Raw genomic sequence first — 21,175 nt, forward strand, 5'->3', positions numbered from 1 at the left:
CAGGTTTTCCTACTTACAAAGCATGTAGAGGTCTGTAATTTTTATCATAGGTACACTTCAACTGTGAGAGACGGAATCTAAAACAAAAATCCAGAAAATCACATTGTATGATTTTTAAGTAATTAATTTGCATTTTATTGCATGACATAAGTATTTGATACATCAGAAAAGCAGAACTTAATATTTGGTACAGAAACCTTTGTTTGCAATTACAGAGATCATACGTTTCCTGGAGTTCTTGACCAGGTTTGCACACACTGCAGCAGGGATTTTGTCCCACTCCTCCATACAGACCTTCTCCAGATCCTTCAGGTTTCGGGGCTGTCGCTGGGCAATACGGACTTTCAGCGCCCTCCAAAGATTTTCTATTGGGTTCAGGTCTGGAGACTGGCTAGGCCACTCCAGGACCTTGAGATGCTTCTTACGGAGCCACTCCTTAGTTTCCCTGGCTGTGTGTTTCGGGTCGTTGTCATGCTGGAAGACCCAGCCACGACCCATCTTCAATGCTCTTACTGAGGGAAGGAGGTTGTTGGCCAAGATCTCGCGATACATGGCCCCATCCATCCTCCCCTCAATACGGTGCAGTCGTCCTGTCCCCTTTGCAGAAAAGCATCCCCAAAGAATGATGTTTCCACCTCCATGCTTCACGGTTGGGATGGTGTTCTTGGGGTTGTACTCATCCTTCTTCTTCCTCCAAACACGGCGAGTGGAGTTTAGACCAAAAAGCTCAATTTTTGTCTCATCAGACCACATGACCTTCTCCCATTCTTCCTCTGGATCATCCAGATGGTCATTGGCAAACTTCAGACGGGCCTGGACATGCCCTGGCTTGAGCAGGGGGACCTTGCGTGCGCTGCAGTATTTTAATCCATGACGGCATAGTGTGTTACTAATGGTTTTCTTTGAGACTGTGGTCCCAGCTCTCTTCAGGTCATTGACCAGGTCCTGCCGTGTAGTTCTGGGCTGATCCCTCACCTTCCTCATGATCATTGATGCCCCACGAGGTGAGATCTTGCATGGAGCCCCAGACCGAGGATGATTGACAGTCATCTTGAACTTCTTCCATTTTCTAATAATTGCGCCAACAGTTGTTGCCTTCTCACCAAGCTGCTTGCCTATTGTCCTGTAGCCCATCCCAGCCTTGTGCAGGTCTACAATTTTATCCCTGATGTCCTTACACAGCTCTCTGGTCTTGGCCATTGTGGAGAGGTTGGAGTCTGTTTGATTGAGTGTGTGGACAGGTGTCTTTTATACAGGTAACGAGTTCAAACAGGTGCAGTTAATACAGGTAATGAGTGGAGAACAGGAGGGCTTCTTAAAGAAAAACTAACAGGTCTGTGAGAGCCGGAATTCTTACTGGTTGGAAGGTGATCAAATACTTATGTCTTGCAATAAAATGCAAATTAATTACTTAAAAATTATACAATGTGATTTTCTGGATTTTTGTTTTAGATTCCGTCTCTCACAGTTGAAGTGTACCTATGATAAAAATGACAGACCTCTACATGCTTTGTAAGTAGGAAAACCTGCAAAATCGGCAGTGTATCAAATACTTGTTCTCCCCACTGTATATATATGTTGACCCGTTTTTCCTCGGGAGACTCTGTGGTCAACAGTTGTGATGGTCAACAGTTGTGATGGTCAACAGTTGTGATGGTCAACAGTTGTGATGGTCATCAGTTGTGTTCCTGTCAGGGGAACAGAGGGTTAGGCCTGGTTCCTGTCAGGGGAACAGAGGGTTAGGCCTGGTTCCTGTCAGGGGAACAGAGGGTTAGGTCTGGTTCCTGTCAGGGGAACAGAGGGTTAGGCTTGGTTCCTGTCAGGGGAACAGAGGGTTAGGCCTGGTTCCTGTCAGGGGAACAGAGGGTTAGGCCTGGTTCCTGTCAGGGGAACAGAGGGTTAGGCCTGGTTCCTGTCAGGGGAACAGAGGGTTAGGTCTGGTTCCTGTCAGGGGAACAGAGGGTTAGGCTTGGTTCCTGTCAGGGGAACAGAGGGTTAGGCTTGGTTCCTGTCAGGGGAACAGAGGGTTAGGCCTGGTTCCTGTCAGGGGAACAGAGGGTTAGGCCTGGTTCCTGTCAGGGGAACAGAGGGTTACGCCTGGTTCCTGTCAGGGGAACAGAGGGTTACGCCTGGTTCCTGTCAGGGGAACAGAGGGTTACGCCTGGTTCCTGGGGTTAGGCCTGGTTTGAATGGCGGTAACCCGGTTACTGAGATTTACCGCCAAAAAACCACTCCCGTTTTCCGGGATAAATAACTGCGAGATACTGATTTAAATGTATTTATATGAATATTATGGCCTGAAAATGGAACTGGTCAATTATGTGATGTCTAAATCTGTCTTCTCTATGGTCTCTGAATCAACGCTCAGGGTGGGGGACAGACTGCCCGTCTCGGGGTGGGGGACAGACTGCCCGTCTCGGGGTGGGGGACAGACTGCCCGTCTCGGGGCGGGGGACAGACTGCCCGTCTCGGGGCGGGGGACAGACTGCCCGTCTCGGGGCGGGGGACAGACTGCCCGTCTCGGGGCGGGGGACAGACTGCCCGTCTCGGGGCGGGGGACAGACTGCCCGTCTCGGGGCGGGGGACAGACTGCCCGTCTCGGGGCGGGGGACAGACTGCCCGTCTCGGGGCGGGGGACAGACTGCCCGTCTCGGGGCGAGGGACAGACTGCCCGTCTCGGGGTGGGGGACAGACCCAAGAGAGCATATAGCTAGCTACATCTATAGGCTGTTATGTTTTACAGTGGTGCGTAATGTGCAGTGGACTATATCATATATGTATTGGATAACAGCACACTTATTTGGGTCTTGGGCTCATTAAATGTGGTTAATGTAGGGCTCATTAAATGTGGTTAATGTAGGGCTCATTAAATGTGGTTAATGTAGGGCTCATTAAATGTGGTTAATGTAGGGCTCATTAAATGTGGTTAATGTAGGGCTCATTAAATGTGGTTAATGTAGGGCTCATTAGATGTGGTTTTAATGTAGGGCTCATTAGGCTCAGGTAGCATCAGGTTTGAATTTTCATGCTGATCAAAGCTTCAAAATGCTTTTGAATTAACACTTATATTTTGGCGGGAAATACCAGGTTACCCGGGAGAAAAATCGATTTAATTCTCGGGATGGAACTTTAGTAAAATACCGGGAAAATATGAACCCTAATGTCAACATAACAACCTGTTGTAATCCACAACTTTCTTGTGGGATGTTTTCTCCCTCTGTCAGCGTGGCCTAGTGATGACAACATGAGAGGCCTACATGATAGGCCCTGTCATACTGACAGACAGTTATCTGTGTGGGTGGTTTATGCTCGGGCGGTATACTGTGTACCCGGATGGTTTTTTCAGTACCGTTGAAACTATTTCTTTAATATTTGTAGCTACTTTTTAAAATGAATACCTGCAGTCAACTTGTGTAATACGTCACTAGATGAAGTTGTTCATTTCACCTGTCATATCATGTTCTACAGCTGCACCATCGAGAGCATCCTGACCGGTTTCATCACCGCTTGGTGTGGCAACTGCTCGGCATCTGACCGTAAGGCGCTACAGAGGGTAGTGCGTACGACCCAGTACATCACTGGGGCCGAGCTTCCTGATATCCTCTATACCAGGCGGTGTCAAAGGAACGGCCCAAAAAATGGTCATAGACTGTTTTCTCTGCTACCGCACGGCAAGCGGTACCGGAGCGCCAGGTCTTTTACACTGCTGCTTCTCGCTCTCTATTATCTAGTCACTTTAGAAATTACCTCGACTAACCTGTACGCCGGCACATTGACTCAGTACCGGTACCCCCTGTATATAGCCTCGTTATTATGTAATCTTCTTGTGTTACTTTTTATTCTTTTTTACTTTAATTTATTTAATAAATATTTTGTTAACTCAATTTCTTGAACTGCATTGTTGGTTAAGGGCTTGTAAGTAAGCATTTCACAGTAAGGTCTACACCGGTTGTATTTGGAGCATGTGATAAATACAATTTGATTTGGTTTGGCAGAGTGTACCACTGACTAATTTGAGTCGGTATCAGTCGGTATATGTAATAATTCTCTTTATTTAATGCCTACCTTGTACCTATGTTTGTCTTGTGTTACTATGTTCTTCTTTTCTTTGGCGTCTGCAATCTAATTTTATGATTAAAAATGTAGTTTTACGAGTGGAGGGAGGTAGGGAAGGGACTAGGGGGTTGTGTGGGTGTGTGGAGGGAGGAAGGGTGGTTGGGATATGGTAAAATCTTTGTACTTACATTGATGTCCCTTTTGTAAAACTTGAATAAAAATATATACATTAAAAAGTATAGTTTTACGCGACCCCATTGACCCCTCTGTTTACAGGGGATGCATAGATTGCATTTTGTTGTTGTTGCAGAAACTGTGTATTCAACTATATAACAAACAGGACAAGCACAGGTACACAGGAAGCATCTAATAAATTATATTTAGAAAAGTTTGACAGAGGTCACATAGAATAAAGTGGATCCAAAAGGATGGATTGCAGCACCCAAAGAAAAGGAAGCAGTTCCACAGGACAAATGGCTGACGGGATGCTGATACCGACTCGATGTAGTCAGAGGTCCACTCACCTCCATTGAGATGTATACTGTTAAGTTTAGTCAGCTATGGGAGGGCTAGTGTGTGTCTCTCTCTCTCGGTCTTCTCTGTCTCTCTGTGTGACTGGTCCTGTCTCTCTGTGTGTGTGACTGGTCCTGTCTCTCTGTGTGTGTGTGACTGGTCCTGTCTCTCTGTGTGTGTGTGTGACTGGTCCTGTCTCTCTGTGTGTGTGTGACTGCTCCTGTCTCTCTCTGTCTGTGTGTGACTGGTCCTGTCTCTCTCTGTCTGTGTGTGACTGGTCCTGTCTCTCTGTGTGACTGGTCCTGTCTCTCTGTGTGTGTGTGACTGCTCCTGTCTCTCTCTGTCTGTGTGTGACTGGTCCTGTCTCTCTCTGTCTGTGTGTGACTGCTCCTGTCTCTCTCTGTCTGTGTGTGACTGGTCCTGTCTCTCTGTGTGTGTGTGACTGCTCCTGTCTCTCTCTGTCTGTGTGTGACTGGTCCTGTCTCTCTCTGTCTGTGTGTGACTGCTCCTGTCTCTCTCTGTCTGTGTGTGACTGCTCCTGTCTCTCTCTGTCTGTGTGTGACTGCTCCTGTCTCTCTCTGTCTGTGTGTGACTGCTCCTGTCTCTCTCTGTCTGTGTGTGACTGCTCCTGTCTCTCTCTGTCTGTGTGTGACTGCTCCTGTCTCTCTCTGTCTGTGTGTGACTGCTCCTGTCTCTCTCTGTCTGTGTGTGACTGCTCCTGTCTCTCTCTGTCTGTGTGTGACTGCTCCTGTCTCTCTCTGTGTGTGTCTGTGTGCGACTGCTCCTGTCTCTCTCTGTGTGTGTCTGTGTGTGACTGCTCCTGTCTCTCTCTGTGTGTGTCTGTGTGTGACTGGTCCTGTCTCTCTCTGTGTGTGTCTGTGTGTGACTGGTCCTGTCTCTCTGTGTGTGTCTGTGTGTGACTGGTCCTGTCTCTCTCTGTGTGTGTCTGTGTGTGACTGGTCCTGTCTCTCTCTGTGTGTGTCTGTGTGTGACTGGTCCTGTCTCTCTGTGTGTGTGTGTGTGTGTGACTGGTCCTGTCTCTCTGTGTGTGTGTGTGTGTGTGTGACTGGTCCTGTCTCTCTGTGTGTGTGACTGGTCCTGTCTCTATGTGTGTGTATGTGTGACTGGTCCTGTCTCTCTCTGTCTGTGTGTGATTGGTCCTGTCTCTATGTGTGTGACTGGTCCTGTCTCTATGTGTGTGTGTGTGTGTGTGTGTGTGACTGGTCCTGTCTCTCTCTGTGTGTGTGTGTGTGTGACTGGTCCTGTCTCTCTGTGTGTGTGACTGGTCCTGTCTCTCTGTGTGTGTGTGTGTGTGACTGGTCCTGTCTCTATGTGTGTGTGTGTGACTGGTCCTGTCTCTGTGTGTGTGTGTGTGTGACTGGTCCTGTCTCTATGTGTGTGTGTGTGTGACTGGTCCTGTCTCTCTGTGTGTGTGTGACTGGTCCTGTCTCTGTGTGTGTGTGTGTGTGACTGGTCCTGTCTCTATGTGTGTGTGTGTGTGACTGGTCCTGTCTCTATGTGTGTGTGTGACTGGTCCTGTCTCTCTGTGTGTGTGTGACTGGTCCTGTCTCTCTGTGTGTGTGACTGGTCCTGTCTCTCTCTGTCTGTGTGTGACTGGTCCTGTCTCTCTGTGTGACTGGTCCTGTCTCTCTGTGTGTGTGTGTGACTGCTCCTGTCTCTCTCTGTCTGTGTGTGACTGGTCCTGTCTCTCTCTGTCTGTGTGTGACTGCTCCTGTCTCTCTCTGTCTGTGTGTGACTGGTCCTGTCTCTCTGTCTGTGTGTGACTGCTCCTGTCTCTCTCTGTCTGTGTGTGACTGGTCCTGTCTCTCTCTGTCTGTGTGTGACTGCTCCTGTCTCTCTCTGTCTGTGTGTGACTGCTCCTGTCTCTCTCTGTCTGTGTGTGACTGCTCCTGTCTCTCTCTGTCTGTGTGTGACTGCTCCTGTCTCTCTCTGTCTGTGTGTGACTGCTCCTGTCTCTCTCTGTCTGTGTGTGACTGCTCCTGTCTCTCTCTGTCTGTGTGTGACTGCTCCTGTCTCTCTCTGTCTGTGTGTGACTGCTCCTGTCTCTCTCTGTCTGTGTGTGACTGCTCCTGTCTCTCTCTGTCTGTGTGTGACTGCTCCTGTCTCTCTCTGTGTGTGTCTGTGTGACTGGTCCTGTCTCTCTCTGTGTGTGTCTGTGTGTGACTGGTCCTGTCTCTCTCTGTGTGTGTCTGTGTGTGACTGGTCCTGTCTCTCTCTGTGTGTGTCTGTGTGTGACTGGTCCTGTCTCTCTCTGTGTGTCTGTGTGTGACTGGTCCTGTCTCTCTCTGTGTGTGTCTGTGTGTGACTGGTCCTGTCTCTCTGTGTGTGTGTGTGTGTGTGTGACTGGTCCTGTCTCTGTGTGTGTGTGACTGGTCCTGTCTCTCTCTGTGTGACTGGTCCTGTCTCTATGTGTGTGTGTGTGTGACTGGTCCTGTCTCTCTCTGTCTGTGTGTGACTGGTCCTGTCTCTCTCTGTCTGTGTGTGACTGGTCCTGTCTCTATGTGTGTGTGTGTGTGACTGGTCCTGTCTCTATGTGTGTGTGTGACTGGTCCTGTCTCTCTGTGTGTGTGACTGGTCCTGTCTCTATGTGTGTGTGTGTGTGTGTGACTGGTCCTGTCTCTGTGTGTGTGTGTGACTGGTCCTGTCTCTGTGTGTGACTGGTCCTGTCTCTGTGTGTGTGTGTGTGTGTGACTGGTCCTGTCTCTATGTTTGTGTGTGTGTGACTGGTCCTGTCTCTGTGTGTGACTGGTCCTGTCTCTATGTGTGTGTGTGTGTGTGTGTGTGTGTGACTGGTCCTGTCTCTCTGTGTGTGACTGGTCCTGTCTCTGTGTGAGCTAGTGGCCCTGCCGTGGGGGATAGAGACAGGCCAGTTCCCAGGCCTAGCTGAACAACATGTCTCTGTGTTTAGTGTGTCCCAGCTTGTCATCATCCTCATCACCACATCACTTAGCTCAGGCCTCGGTGTCACCACTACATTGTCACCTAGTGCCACCGGGGTTCATATCCACAGAAAGAGATACTTCTCAGCCTCTCTCATGATGCTGGTCATCCTTTCCTTTCAGACGGTGCTTGAATCTGATTGCTTTCCTCCCAATGTACTGCCCTCAGCTTTAGGCTACGGAAGTTGTCCCGCTAGCTAGAATTAAAAATTCGGGACAACTTCCGGTGAAACTGGAGGGCGATCAATTCAAATAAATAATCATACAAATTATGGATATTAAACATTTAGGTACATATAAGGGTCTTATATTGGTTGAAAGCTTAAATTCTTGTAAATCTAACTGCACTGTCCGATTTACAGTATCTATTACAGTGAAAACATGCCATGCGATTGTTTGAGGATGGCGATTCACAAGTAGCGATTAAATATTCACGTACTTTTTGAAAATCTTCCTCTGATTTGTCATCCAAAGGGTCCCAGCTACAACATGTAGTGTCATTTTGTTAGATAAAATCCTTCTTTATATCCCAAACAGTCTGTTTAGTTGGCACCATCGATTTGAGTAGTCCACTCGTTCAACATGCAGAGAAAGGAATCTGAAAATCTACCCCTAAACTTTGTTTCAACAAGTCAAAATACGTTTCTATTTACTCCTCAGATACCCTGAAATATAATTTAAACTATAATATTTCTTACGGAAAGAAGTATGTTCAATAGGAAACCGATTTTAGCAGGTGCATCCTGTCTTCATGGAAACACAAATTTCCAAGACTGTGTCCCTGTACTAAAACTGATATTTCTTATTCGTTTTGGAGGTTACAAGCCTGAACCCTTGAATGTAGACTGCTGACACCCTGTGAAAGCCATAGGAATTGCATCCAGGGAGCTAATTTTCAGTGTGTCCTAACACGGAACCTAAACCGGCTGTGCGCGTGCGCCATCGTGCTTACATGTATTTTGTTCCCCTACACCAAACGCGATCACGACACACAGGTTAAAATATCAAAACAAACTCTGAACCAATTACATTAATTTGGGGACAGGTCGAAAAGCATTAAACATGTATGGCAATTAGGCTAGCTAGCTTGCACTTGCTAGCTAATTTGTCCTATTTAGCTAGCTTGCTGTTGATAGCTAATTTGTCCTGGGAAATAAACATTGAGTTGTTATTTTACCTGAAATGCACAAGGTCTTCTACTCTGACACTTAATCGACACAAACGGTCAACTGAAACCGATTTCTAGTCATCTCTCCTCCTTCTAGGCTTTTTCTTCTTTGAACTTATATGATGATTGGCTACTAAACTTTCATAGTATTACCACGACGACCGACAACACAGTTCGTCTTTCAATCGCCCACGTGGGTATAACCAATGAGGAGATGGCACGTGGGTATCTGCTTCTATAAACCAATGAGGAGATGGGAGAGGCAGGGCTTGCAGCGTTATCTGCGTCACATAGAACTGATTTTAGCCCTTGGCTATTCTATTTTAGCCCTTGGCTATTCTATTTTAGCCCTTGGCAACGCAGACGCGCGTGAGCAGTGTGGATACAATAATTTAATAATATAGATTTCTAAATTTGTTTTGTGACGCGAGTGATGTAGTCAGGGTATTATACTTGCCATTGTAAGAGGATGGTCTCTCTCTCAAAAAAATAATAATTCTAGTTGGTTTTTCTTTGGATTTTCCCCTACCATATCGATTGCTATATTCTCTATATTCTTTTTACATTTCTACAAACTTCAAAGAGTTTTCTTTCCAATGGTACTAATTATATGCATATCCTGGCTTCAGGGCCTGAGCTACAGGCAGTTAACTTTGGGCACGTCATTCAGACAGGAAGTGGAGAAATAATGTGCCTATCCCTAAGAAGCTTTAGATAGGCTACAACATACAAATACAGTACAGGAGTATGTTGAACAACCTTATATAAGTAATCATGATTTTAGGTGGACATATGTTCTCTCGACATGGACAAATTATTTAATGAAAAAGTAACTTAGATGTTAACCTCCCACATTGTAATCTCAAGTAAACGTTTAAGGAACTATTGAATGTAGGCTCAGTTCCCTCTACTTTGAAGGAAGTTTGTAGGCTAGGTTCCCTCCACTTTGAAGGAAGTATTTAGGCTCGGTTCCCTCCACTGTGAAGGAAGTATTTAGGCTCGGTTCCCTCCACTGTGAAGGAAGTATTTAGGCTAGGTTCCCTCCACTGTGAAGGAAGTATTTAGGTTCGGTTCCCTCCACTGTGAAGGAAGTATGTAGGCTCGGTTCCCTCCACTGTGAAGGAAGTATTTAGGCTCGGTTCCCTCCACTGTGAAGGAAGTATTTAGGCTCGGTTCCCTCCACTGTGAAGGAAGTATTTAGGCTAGGTTCCCTCCACTGTGAAGGAAGTATTTAGGTTCGGTTCCCTCCACTGTGAAGGAAGTATTTAGGTTCGGTTCCCTCCACTGTGAAGGAAGTTTGTAGGCTAGGTTCCCTCCACTGTGAAGGAAGTATTTAGGCTCGGTTCCCTCCACTGTGAAGGAAGTATGTAGGCTCGGTTCCCTCCACTGTGAAGGAAGTATGTTATATCTGTTTAACACGGATTCATAAAGAATCTATAAATTAATGATTAACAGTCTTCTAACTTAACTAGTCCTCTATACCAGGCGGTGTCCGAGGAAGACTCCAGCCACCCAAGCCATAGACTGTTCTCTCTGTATGTAGCCAAGTTATCGTTACTCATTGTGGATTCATTATTGCTTGTTTTACTTTTCAAAATGTATTTTTCTCTCTGCATTGTTGGGAATTGGCCCGTAAGCATTTCACTGTTAGCCTAACCTGTTTGCGAAGCATGTGATGAATGAAATTAGATGTGATTTAATGACTTTGTTAATTCGATGTACCTATAAACCCTTTATAATGTTTACTATTTTATTAACTATAAACGATTTTAATTATAGTTTGTTCAGTGTATCCATTCATCTTTGATACTTTTGCAGTTTGGTGGATCAAGGAAGATGTTATGAAAGATGGTCTTGAACAGTCGCTCTGTCTCTCTGTCGCTTTGTCTCTCTCTCTGTTTCTCTGTGTCTCTCTCTCTCTGTCTCTCTCTGTCTCTCTCTGTCTCTCTCTGTCTCTCTCTGTCTCTCTCTGTCTCTCTCTGTCTCTCTCTGTGGCTCTCTGTCTCTCTCTCTCTGTCTGTGTCTCTCTTTCTCTCAGCTACATTTGTCTGTAGTTTTCTTTAACTGGTGTAACACATGAGTGTGTCTGTGTGTGCTCAAGCACGTGTTCTGTGTGACTGTTATCTAATGTAGATCTTTTGCAATCTAATAAAAGTAGGGTGGATGGCTATCATGGGTTTCTGTAGGGCTGACTGACTGGCTGGTTGGTTTGCTGGCTGGTTGGGTGATTCTCATGAAACCAGTTTTAAACATGTCTGTAACAAATTGAGTTACAAAACCACGATGCAAAACTCAACTCAGTCATACTGAGGACTAAAATGTCTGGCAAAGAGTCTTATTTGAAATACGTTTGACATTTTCTCGCCAAATTCTCATTACTGCAATGCATCCGGATTAAATTCTCAGGTCATTTTATACGATTTTATTTGAGAAAAAAAACAAATTTATTTGAATAAAACAGTTGGTTTAGTTTGTCCATAAATCATAAAAATGTTTTTTACAGGAACTAGTTGAAGTTTACATTAAACTATACTATTTATTACGTACAAACAGTGTCTATAGAGGTGTCTCATTACCGTAAAACTTTTTTCTAGTTCCTGTAAAAACTCCAATCAGTTTTTTAAATAAAGTTTTATTCTCCCATGATGCATCATCTAGAGTAGTAGACGTTTATTCTCTGCTGTCTTCAGAAGGTTCTTATTCTCCAACACTCCCTTTAACCCACCTGGTCTTCTCATTACAGAAACGACTAAAAAGCTCAAATTGGGGATAAAGTCAAGATTTTTATTCATTTCATAATTCAAATTTTAATATTTGTATTTTCAGTGTTATGATTAACTCAGGCATTTTCGGTAGGGGAGCAATGTTATAAAAATATTGATTTGTTTATAACTTTTTTTGGGACTGTTGAGGTATTTTGGGAATTTTGTGGAAATTGTGGTAAAATGCAAACTATCTGATTCAAAAATATAAATAAAGATCCAAATCTCAGTGATCCAAGAGGAATTTTCATGAAAAATGACACTTGAGAATTGTTTGGTCAAATTTCAGTTTTGTTGACCCGTGTTTGATGCCGGCCGCGACCAGGAGACCCATGAGGCGGTGCACGGTTGTCCGGTTTGGGGGAGGGTTTGGCCGGCGGAGATGTCCTTGTCCCATCGCACTCTGGCGACTCCTGTGGTGGGCCCGGGCGCATGCACGCTGACACGGTCGCCAGGTGTATGGTGTTTCCTAGCTTCCGAGTTGGGTGAGCGGTGTGTTGAGAGGCAGTGCAATGTGATTTTCTGGATTTTTGTTTTAGATTCCGTCTCTCACAGTTGAAGTGTACCTATGATAAAAATTACAGACATCTACATGCTTTGTAAGTAGGAAAACCTGCAAAATCGGCAGTGTATCAAATACTTGTTCTCCCCACTGTATATACCAGGCGGTGTCAGAGGAAGGCTCGAAAAATTGTCAGACTCCAGTCACCCAAGTCATTGACTGTCCTCTCTGCTACCGCACGGCAAGCGGTACCAGAGCGCCAAGTCTAGGACCAAAAGGCTCCTTAACAGCTTCTACCGCCCAAGCCATACGACTGCTGAACAATTAATTGAATGGCCACCTGGACTACCTACATGTACAAATTACCTCGACTAACCTGTACCACCACACATTGACTCGGTACCGGTACCCCCTGTATATAGCCTCGTTGTTATTTTGTGTTACTTTTTATTTTTTAAGCTAGTCAGCTATAGCTAGCTAAGCTAGCCAGCTATAGCTAGCTTGGCTAATTGAGGCCACACGCTGTGCTTTCTCGCCATTCAGATAAAAATCTACTTGTTGGTTGCTCATTGTATGCTACTCCTCATCATTTCGCTAACTTTTTAATTACGTAAATGTATTCCATCTTGCATCAGTGAACTCTCACTTCACTTGTTACACATTGAGCCGGTTTGATTGGCCGACAAGCTACACCCCTGAAGGTCTGTTTATGTGTACGTTATGAAAAGTTTTGTTGTTTTATTAAATGACTCATTTGAAATGTCACGGTATATCCTTGTGTGTAACAATATTCCATGGATATTTTTTATAAAATTTCAGTTTTAAAAATATGAATACTCTCATAAGTATTTGAATTTTAATGTCCGTTCGGGTTTTCGAATAACATTACTAGTTTCTACTTACTTTCCATCTGGTTCTAGACGTTCATGGGTGGCCTGGAGTTTTATTTTAACCAAACTAATAATAGTAATATATAAAACATTTTTTTTTTTTACCCGAGCCTCCTGTGGGCTGGATTGAATGGGCTCGTATGTCGCCTACCCCTGCTGTAGCCTATGGCTTTCTCCAAGGGGAGAGGGGAGGTCACCCCAAACTGGGCCCTAGTATTGAAAAAGGATGATGTTGGAGATGAGCGGCAACAGTGAACTCTCTCTCTGTGTGATCAGTAGGTCTTTAGGGCACAGCAGAAACACTACATTCATTCAGCAGCCCAATGTCACACGGCTCTGTGGAAAAGAGCCTACAGGAGTCAGACCACGCTCTCTCCTCTCTCTCTCCTCTCTGTCTCTCTCTCTGTCTCGGTCTCTCTCTGTCTCTGTCTCGGTCTCTGTCTCGGTCTCTCTCTCTCTGTCTCTCTCTCTCTCTGTCTCTCTCTGTCTCTGTCTCTCTCTCTCTCTCTCTCTACTCTCTCTACTCTCTCTGTCTCTCTCTCTCTCTCTCTCTCTCTGTCTCTCTCTGTCTCTGTCTCTCTCTCTGTCTCTCTCTGTCTCTCTGTCTCTCTCTGTCTCTCTCTGTCTCTCTGTCTCTCTCTGTCTCTCTGTCTCTCTCTGTCTCTGTCTCTCTCTCTGTCTCTCTCTCTGTCTCTCTCTCTGTCTCTCTCTCTGTCTGTCTCTCTCTGTCTCTCTCTGTCTCTCTCTGTCTCTCTCTGTCTCTCAATTCAATTCAATTCAATTCAATTGACTTTATTGACATGGCAAGTTATTATTACTTACATTGTCAAAGTATACATATCGAAAAATTTCAATAAAATATATATGTATATACAGTGGGGAGAACAAGTATTTGATACACTGCCGATTTTGCAGGTTTTCCTACTTACAAAGCATGTAGAGGTCTGTAATTTTTATCATAGGTACACTTCAACTGTGAGAGACGGAATCTAAAACAAAAATCCAGAAAATCACATTGTATGATTTTTAAATAATTAATTTGCATTTTATTGCATGACATAAGTATTTGATCACCTACCAACCAGTAAGAATTCCGGCTCTCACAGACCTGTTAGTTTTTCTTTAAGAAGCCCTCCTGTTCTCCACTCATTACCTGTATTAACTGCACCTGTTTGAACTCGTTACCTGTATAAAAGACACCTGTCCACACACTCAATCAAACAGATTCCAACCTCTCCACAATGGCCAAGACCAGAGAGCTGTGTAAGGACATCAGGGATAAAATTGTAGACCTGCACAAGGCTGGGATGGGCTACAGGACAATAGGCAAGCAGCTTGGTGAGAAGGAAACAACTGTTGGCGCAATTATTAGAAAATGGAAGAAGTTCAAGATGACGGTCAATCACCCTCGGTCTGGGGCTCCATGCAAGATTTCACCTCGTGGGGCATCAATGATCATGAGGAAGGTGAGGGATCAGCCCAGAACTACACGGCAGGACCTGGTCAATGACCTGAAGAGAGCTGGGACCACAGTCTCAAAGAAAACCATTAGTAACACACTACGCCGTCATGGATTAAAATCCTGCAGCGCACGCAAGGTCCCCCTGCTTAAGCCAGTGCATGTCCAGGCCTGTCTGAAGTTTGCCAATGACCATCTGGATGATCCAGAGGAGGAATGGGAGAAGGTCATGTGGTCTGATGAGACAAAAATAGAGCTTTTTGGTCTAACTCCACTCGCCGTGTTTGGAGGAAGAAGAAGTATGAGTACAACCCCAAGAACACCATCCCAACCGTGAAGCATGGAGGTGGAAACATCATTCTTTGGGGATGCTTTTCTGCAAAGGGGACAGGACGACTGCACCGTATTGAGGGGAGGATGGATGGGGCCATGTATCGCGAGATCTTGGCCAACAACCTCCTTCCCTCAGTAAGAGCATTGAAGATGGGTCGTGGCTGGGTCTTCCAGCATGACAACGACACGAAACACACAGCCATGGCAACTAAGGAGTGGCTCCGTAAGAAGCATCTCAAGGTCCTGGAGTGGCCTAGCCAGTCTCCAGACCTGAACCCAATAGAAAATCTTTGGAGGGAGCTGAAAGTCCGTATTGCCCAGCGACAGCCCCGAAACCTGAAGGATCTGGAGAAGGTCTGTATGGAGGAGTGGGACAAAATCCCTGCTGCAGTGTGTGCAAACCTAGTCAAGAACTACAGGAAACGTATGATCTCTGTAATTGCAAACAAAGGTTTCTGTACCAAATATTAAGTTCTGCTTTTCTGATGTATCAAATACTTATGTCATGCAATAAAATGCAAATTAATTACTTAAAAATCATACAATGTGATTTTCTGGATTTTTGTTTTAGATTCCGTCTCTCACAGTTGAAGTGTACCTATGATAAAAATTACAGACCTCTACATGCTTTGTAAGTAGGAAAACCTGCAAAATCGGCAGTGTATCAAATACTTGTTCTCCCCACTGTATATACACAAAATATATATATATTTATATATAAATAAATGGTGGGACTAACAGCAATAATAATAGTAGTAGTGGACATGGGATTACCATTAATAACAGCTACAACAACAATATTAATCAGAACAACAATACATTAAAGCAACAGTAGTAGACCAGTGTCAACATCAATTTTCAATCAATCAATTTTATTTTATATAGCCCTTCGTACATCAGCTAATATCTCGAAGTGCTGTACAGACACCCAGCCTAAAACCCCAAACAGCTAGTAATGCAGGTGTAGAAGCACGGTGGCTAGGAAAAACTCCCTAGAAAGGCCAAAACCTAGGAAGAAACCTAGAGAGGAACCAGGCTATGAGGGGTGGCCAGTCCTCTTCTGGCTGTGCCGGGTGGAGATTATAACAGAACTATGCCAAGATGTTCAAAAATGTTCATAAGTGACAAGCATGGTCAAATAATAATCATGAATAATTTTCAGTTGGCTTTTCATAGCCGATCATCAAGAGTTGAAAAACAACAGGTCTGGGACAGGTGGCGGTTCCATAACCGCAGTCAGAACAGCTGAAACTGGAATAGCAGCAAGGCCAGGCGGACTGGGGACAGCAAGGAGTCACCACGGGCGGCAGTCCCGACGCATGGTCCTAGGGCCCAGGTCCTCCGAGAGAAAGAAAGAGAGAAGGAGAAAATTAGAGAGAGCCAAGATTTTCACAATCTTCATAAATGACAAGCATGGTCAAATAATAATCAGGAATAAATCTCAGTTGGCTTTTCATAGCCGATCATTAAGAGTTGAAAACAGCAGGTCTGGGACAGGTAGGGGTTCCGTAACCGCAGGCAGAACAGTTGAAACTGGAATAGCAGCAAGGCGAGGCGGACTGGGGACAGCAAGGTGTCATCATGCCCGGTAGTCCTGACGTATGGTCCTAGGGCTCAGGTTCTCAGAGAGAAAAAGAGAACGAGAGAATTAGAGAGAGCATACTTAAATTCACACAGGACACTGGATAAGACAGGAGAAGTACTCCAGGTAACCAACTGACCCTAGCCCCCCGACACATAAACTACTGCAGCATAAATACTGGAGGCTGAGACAGGAGCGGTCAGGAGACACTGTGGCCCCATCCGAAGAAACCCCCGGACAGGGCCAAACAGGAAGGATATAACCCCACCCACTTTGCCAAAGCACAGCCCCCGCACCACTAGAGGGAAATCCTCAACCACCAACTTACAATCCTGAGACAAGGCCGAGTATAGCCCACAAAGGTCTCCACCACAGCACAAACCAAGGGGGGGCGCCAACCCAGACAGGAAGATCACGTCAGTAACTCAACCCACTCAAGTGACGCACCCCTCCTAGGGACTGCATGAAAGAGCACCAGCAAGCCAGTGACTCAGCCCCTGTAACAGGGTTAGAGGCAGAGAATCCCAGTGGAGAGAGGGGAACCGGCCTGGCAGAGACAGCAAGGGCGGTTCGTTGCTCCAGAGCCTTTCCGTTCACCTTCACACTCCTGGGCCAGACTACACTCAATCATATGACCTACTGAAGAGATAAGTCTTCAGTAAAGACTTAAAGGTTGAGACCGAGTCTGCGTCTCTCACATGGGTAGGCAGACTGTTCCATAAAAATGGAGATCTATAGGAGAAAGCCCTGCCTCCCGCTGTTTGCTTAGAAATTCTAGGGACAATTAGGAGGCCTGCGTCTTGTGACCGTAGCGTACGTATTGGTATGTACGGCAGGACCAACTCGGAAAGATAGGTAGGAGCAAGCCCATGTAACGCTTTATAGGTTAACAGTAAAACCTTGAAATCAGCCCTTGCCTTAACAGGAAGCCAGTGTAGGGAAGCTAGCACTGGAGTAATATGATCAAATTTCTTGGTTCTAGTCAGGATTCTAGCAGCCGTATTTAGCACTAACTGAAGTTTATTTAGTGCTTTATCCGGGTAGCCGGAAAGTAGAGCATTGCAGTAGTCTAACCTAGAAGTAACAAATGCATGGATTAATTTTTCTGCATCATTTTTGGACAGAAAATTTCTGATTTGACTGAAGACTTGACTGAGAAGACACATGACCTGGTACGAAAGACAAAACAAAACTAAGCTAAATGGGAAATATTATCAACATTACTTTGCATTTTTCACTGGCTGTCCCTCAGGCTGTGGCAGGAGGGCAAATTTTGGCTTTTCACCCAACAAATATTTGAATTTTTCTTCATCTTTTATAGTTTCAAATTCTTTGTATTGAATTATAATTTTGGGAAAGAAATATGCTCTTAGGTCTGAGTATTTGTCACAGTGTAGTAGGAAATGCACTTCTGTCTCTACCTCTCCCCTGGAGCAGAGTGAGCACAGCCTGTCCTCCCTGGGCAGCCAGGTTTGTCTGTGACGACCGGTCTCTATAGCTAGACTGTGCTCACTGAGTCTGTACCTAGTCAATGTTTTCCTCAGTTTTCTATCAGTCACAGTGGTCAGATAGTCTGCCACCATGTACTGTCTGTTTAGAGCCAAATAGCATTGAAGTTTACTTTGATTTTTTGTGGTGTCTTTCCAATAGGTTATATATTTTTATTTTTGTTTTGTGATGATTTGGTTGGGCCAGATTTTCTGAGGGCTGTCCCGAGGCTCTATGGGGTTGGTTTGGGTTGGTGAACTGAGCCTCAGAACCAGCTGGCTGAGGGGACTCTTCTCTGGTTTCATCTCTTGACATTGTAGAGCTGTGTGATGGAATGTTTTAGGGTCACTTGTTTTTAGATGGTTGTAAAATTTGATGGCTCTTTTTTCTATTCGAATGAGGAGGGGATATTGGCCCAATTCTGCCCTACATGCGTTATTTGGAGTTTTTCTTTGTACTTGCAATACAGTCTTGCAAAACTCTGCATGCAATACTTCAATTGGATGTTTGTCCCATTTAGTAAATTCATTATTAGAGAGTGGACCCCATACTTCACTGCCATATAGAGCAATTGGTTCTATAACTGATTGAAACATTTTGAGCCAGATTCTAATTGGAATTTCAATTTTGATGTTCCTTTTAATGGCATAGAATGCTCTTCTTGCTTTGTCTCTCAGCTCATTCACAGCCATGTGAAAGCTACCTGTGTTGCTGATATTTAGTCCTAGATATGTGTAGTTTTTGGTGTGTTCTAATAGAACTGTGTCCAAATAGAATTTATATTTGTCATCCTTATTTCCGGACCTTTTTTGGAATATCATTATATTTGTTTTTTTTAGGTTAACGGTCAGAGCCCAAGTCTGACAGAACCTGTGAAGATGATCTAGGTGCTGCTGTAACCCCTCTTTAGTGGGAGACAGCAGCACCAGGTCATCTGCGTACAGCAGACACTTGATTTCAGTGTTGTGTAGGGTGATACCAGGTGCTGTCGATTCTTCTAATGTTTTTGCCAATTCATTCATGTAGATGTTAAATAATGTTGGACTTATTGGGCAGCCCTGTTTCACTCCCCGCCCCTGAGAGAAGAAGTCTGTTTGCTTGTTGCCAATTTTAACCGCACATTTGTTTTTAGTGTACATTGATTTAATAAAATCATATGTTTTCCCTCCAATACCACTTTCTATTAGTTTATAAAAAAGACCTTCGTGCCAAATTGAATCAAATGCTTTCTTGAAATCTACAAAACACGAGTAGATTTTGCCTTTGTTTTGGTTAACTTGTTTATCAATTAGAGTGTGGAGGGTGTAAATGTGGTCTGTTGTACGATAATTTTTTAGAAATCCAATCTGGCTTCTGCTCAGGACGTTGTGTTCGTCAAGGAAATGATGTAGTCTGCTATTTATAATACTGCAGAGAATTTTCCCCAAGTTGCTGTTAACGCATATTCCTCTGTAATTATTTGGGTCAAATTTGTCTCCATTTTTATAGATTGGTGTGATCAGTCCCTGGTTCCAAATATCGGGGAAAATACCTGCAGTGAGGATAATGTTGAAGAGTTTGAGTATAGCCAATTTGAATTTGTGGTCTGTATATTTGATCATTTCATTTAAAATCCCATCAGCACCACAGGCCTTTTTGGGTTGGAGATTGCATATTCTTTCCAATAATTCTTCTTCTGTAATTGGGGTATCCACAGGATTCTGATAGTCTTTGACTGCTAATTCAAGGATTTGTAATTTTTCTTGTATATCTTTTTGTTCTGGGCTCTTTGTTATATTGCTGTAGAGGTTTGCAAAGTGATTTCTCCACATATCCCCATTTTGGATAGCCAACTCCTCATGATGAGGTTTGTTTAATTTATTCCAATTCTCCCAGAAGTGGTTTGATTCTATGGATTCCTCAATTCCATCCAGCTGATTTCTAATGTGCTGTTCCTTTTTTGTTCTAAGGGTGCGTTTGTATTGCTTCAGTGTTTCCCCATATTGAAGGCGTATATTTTTGTTGTCTGGTTCTCTGTGTTTTTGATTAGATATATTTCTCAATGACTTTCTTAGATTTTTGCAATCATTATCAAACCATTTTTCATTATCTGTTATTTTTGGTTTGCTCTTATGCTTCTTTAGATTAGCCAAGGAGGCTAATTTGTCAAATATAAAGTTTATGTTCCTAACGGCCAAATTTACACCTTCATTGCTGAAGGAGAATGTTAAGGCTAAAAAGTTGTCCAGGAGAGATTGTATTTTTTGGCTACTAATTGCTTTTTGGTAGATGTCTGTACTGTTTGCACTCCATCTATAGGCTTGTTTAGTACCATGTAATTTATTGGGCCATGATGCTTCATGGTTGGGTTCTGCTCTTCTCAGATACACTGTGATTTTACTGTGGTCTGAGAGAGGTGTTAGTGGGCTGACTGTGACTCTGACTCTCTCTCTGTCTCTCTCTCTCTGTCTCTGTCTCTGTCTGTCCTGTCTGTCCTGTCTGTCCTGTCTGTCTGTCTGTCTGTCTGTCTGTCTGTCTGTCTGTCTGTCTGTCTGTCTGTCTGTCTCTCTCTGTCTCTGTCTGTCTCTCTCTCTCTGTCTCTCTGTCTCTCTGTCTCTGTCTCTCTCTCTCTGTCTCTCTCTCTCTCTCTGTCTCTCTCTCTCTCTCTCTGTCTCTCTCTCTCTCTCTCTCTCTCTCTCTCTCTCTCTCTCTGTGTCTCTCTCTCTCTCTCTGTGTCTCTCTCTCTCTCTCTCTCTCTCTCTCTCTCTCTCTCTCTCTCTCTCTCTCTCTCTCTCTCTCTCTCTCTCTCTCTCTCTCTCTGTCTCTCTCTCTCTCTCTCTCGTTCTTTCTCTCTCTCTCTCTCGTTCTTTCTCTCTCTCTCTCTCTCGTTCTTTCTCTCTCTCTCTCTCGTTCTTTCTCTCTCTCTCTCTCGTTCTTTCTCTCTCTCTCTCTCGTTCTTTCTCTCTCTCTCTCTCTCGTTCTTTCTCTCTCTCTCTCTCTCTCGTTCTTTCTCTCTCTCTCTCTCGTTCTTTCTCTCTCTCTCTCTCGTTCTTTCTCTCTCTCTCTTTCTCCATTGCTTGTGTTCCTATAAACAACAGTTCTACAGGCTAGGCTTACTATATTTATTTCTCGACTTTCCTAATATTAAGCACATTGTTTCACTTCACAACAGGAGTATAAGCCAACCTAACTGGCATGAAAATGAACCGAAATTCAATTTATTTTTCGGCATGAAAATGACCCATTTGTAAATAAAAACGAATTTCACACATATATTATTTTGTAGATGTAAAGAGAAGATTAAATCAAGAATAGGCTGATGGGTGCCAATATTATCACTTGTGTATGACGCCAGAAACATCCCGTGCCTTATTTCTCTGCCGCTTTTTCAAATCATAGTAGCATCATGTAGCCTAGCCCATAGTCCTATATGTTTTAATAAGGTTAGTATCACAACTAAAGTGACCAAATAACTCAACATGT

At 44.2% G+C, this 21,175-nt stretch overlaps 1 protein-coding gene across 2 annotated transcripts in view; it reads left to right on the top strand.

Moving 5' to 3' along the window:
• Positions 1 to 21,175, top strand: part of LOC139550098 (guanine nucleotide-binding protein G(s) subunit alpha-like) — a 191,250-nt gene that overhangs the window by 86,250 nt on the left and 83,825 nt on the right. The gene's annotated exons all lie outside the window — the stretch shown is intronic.

The sequence above is a fragment of the Salvelinus alpinus genome, chromosome 23 (assembly GCF_045679555.1).
Source record: "Salvelinus alpinus chromosome 23, SLU_Salpinus.1, whole genome shotgun sequence".
Lineage (NCBI taxonomy): Eukaryota > Metazoa > Chordata > Actinopteri > Salmoniformes > Salmonidae > Salvelinus > Salvelinus alpinus.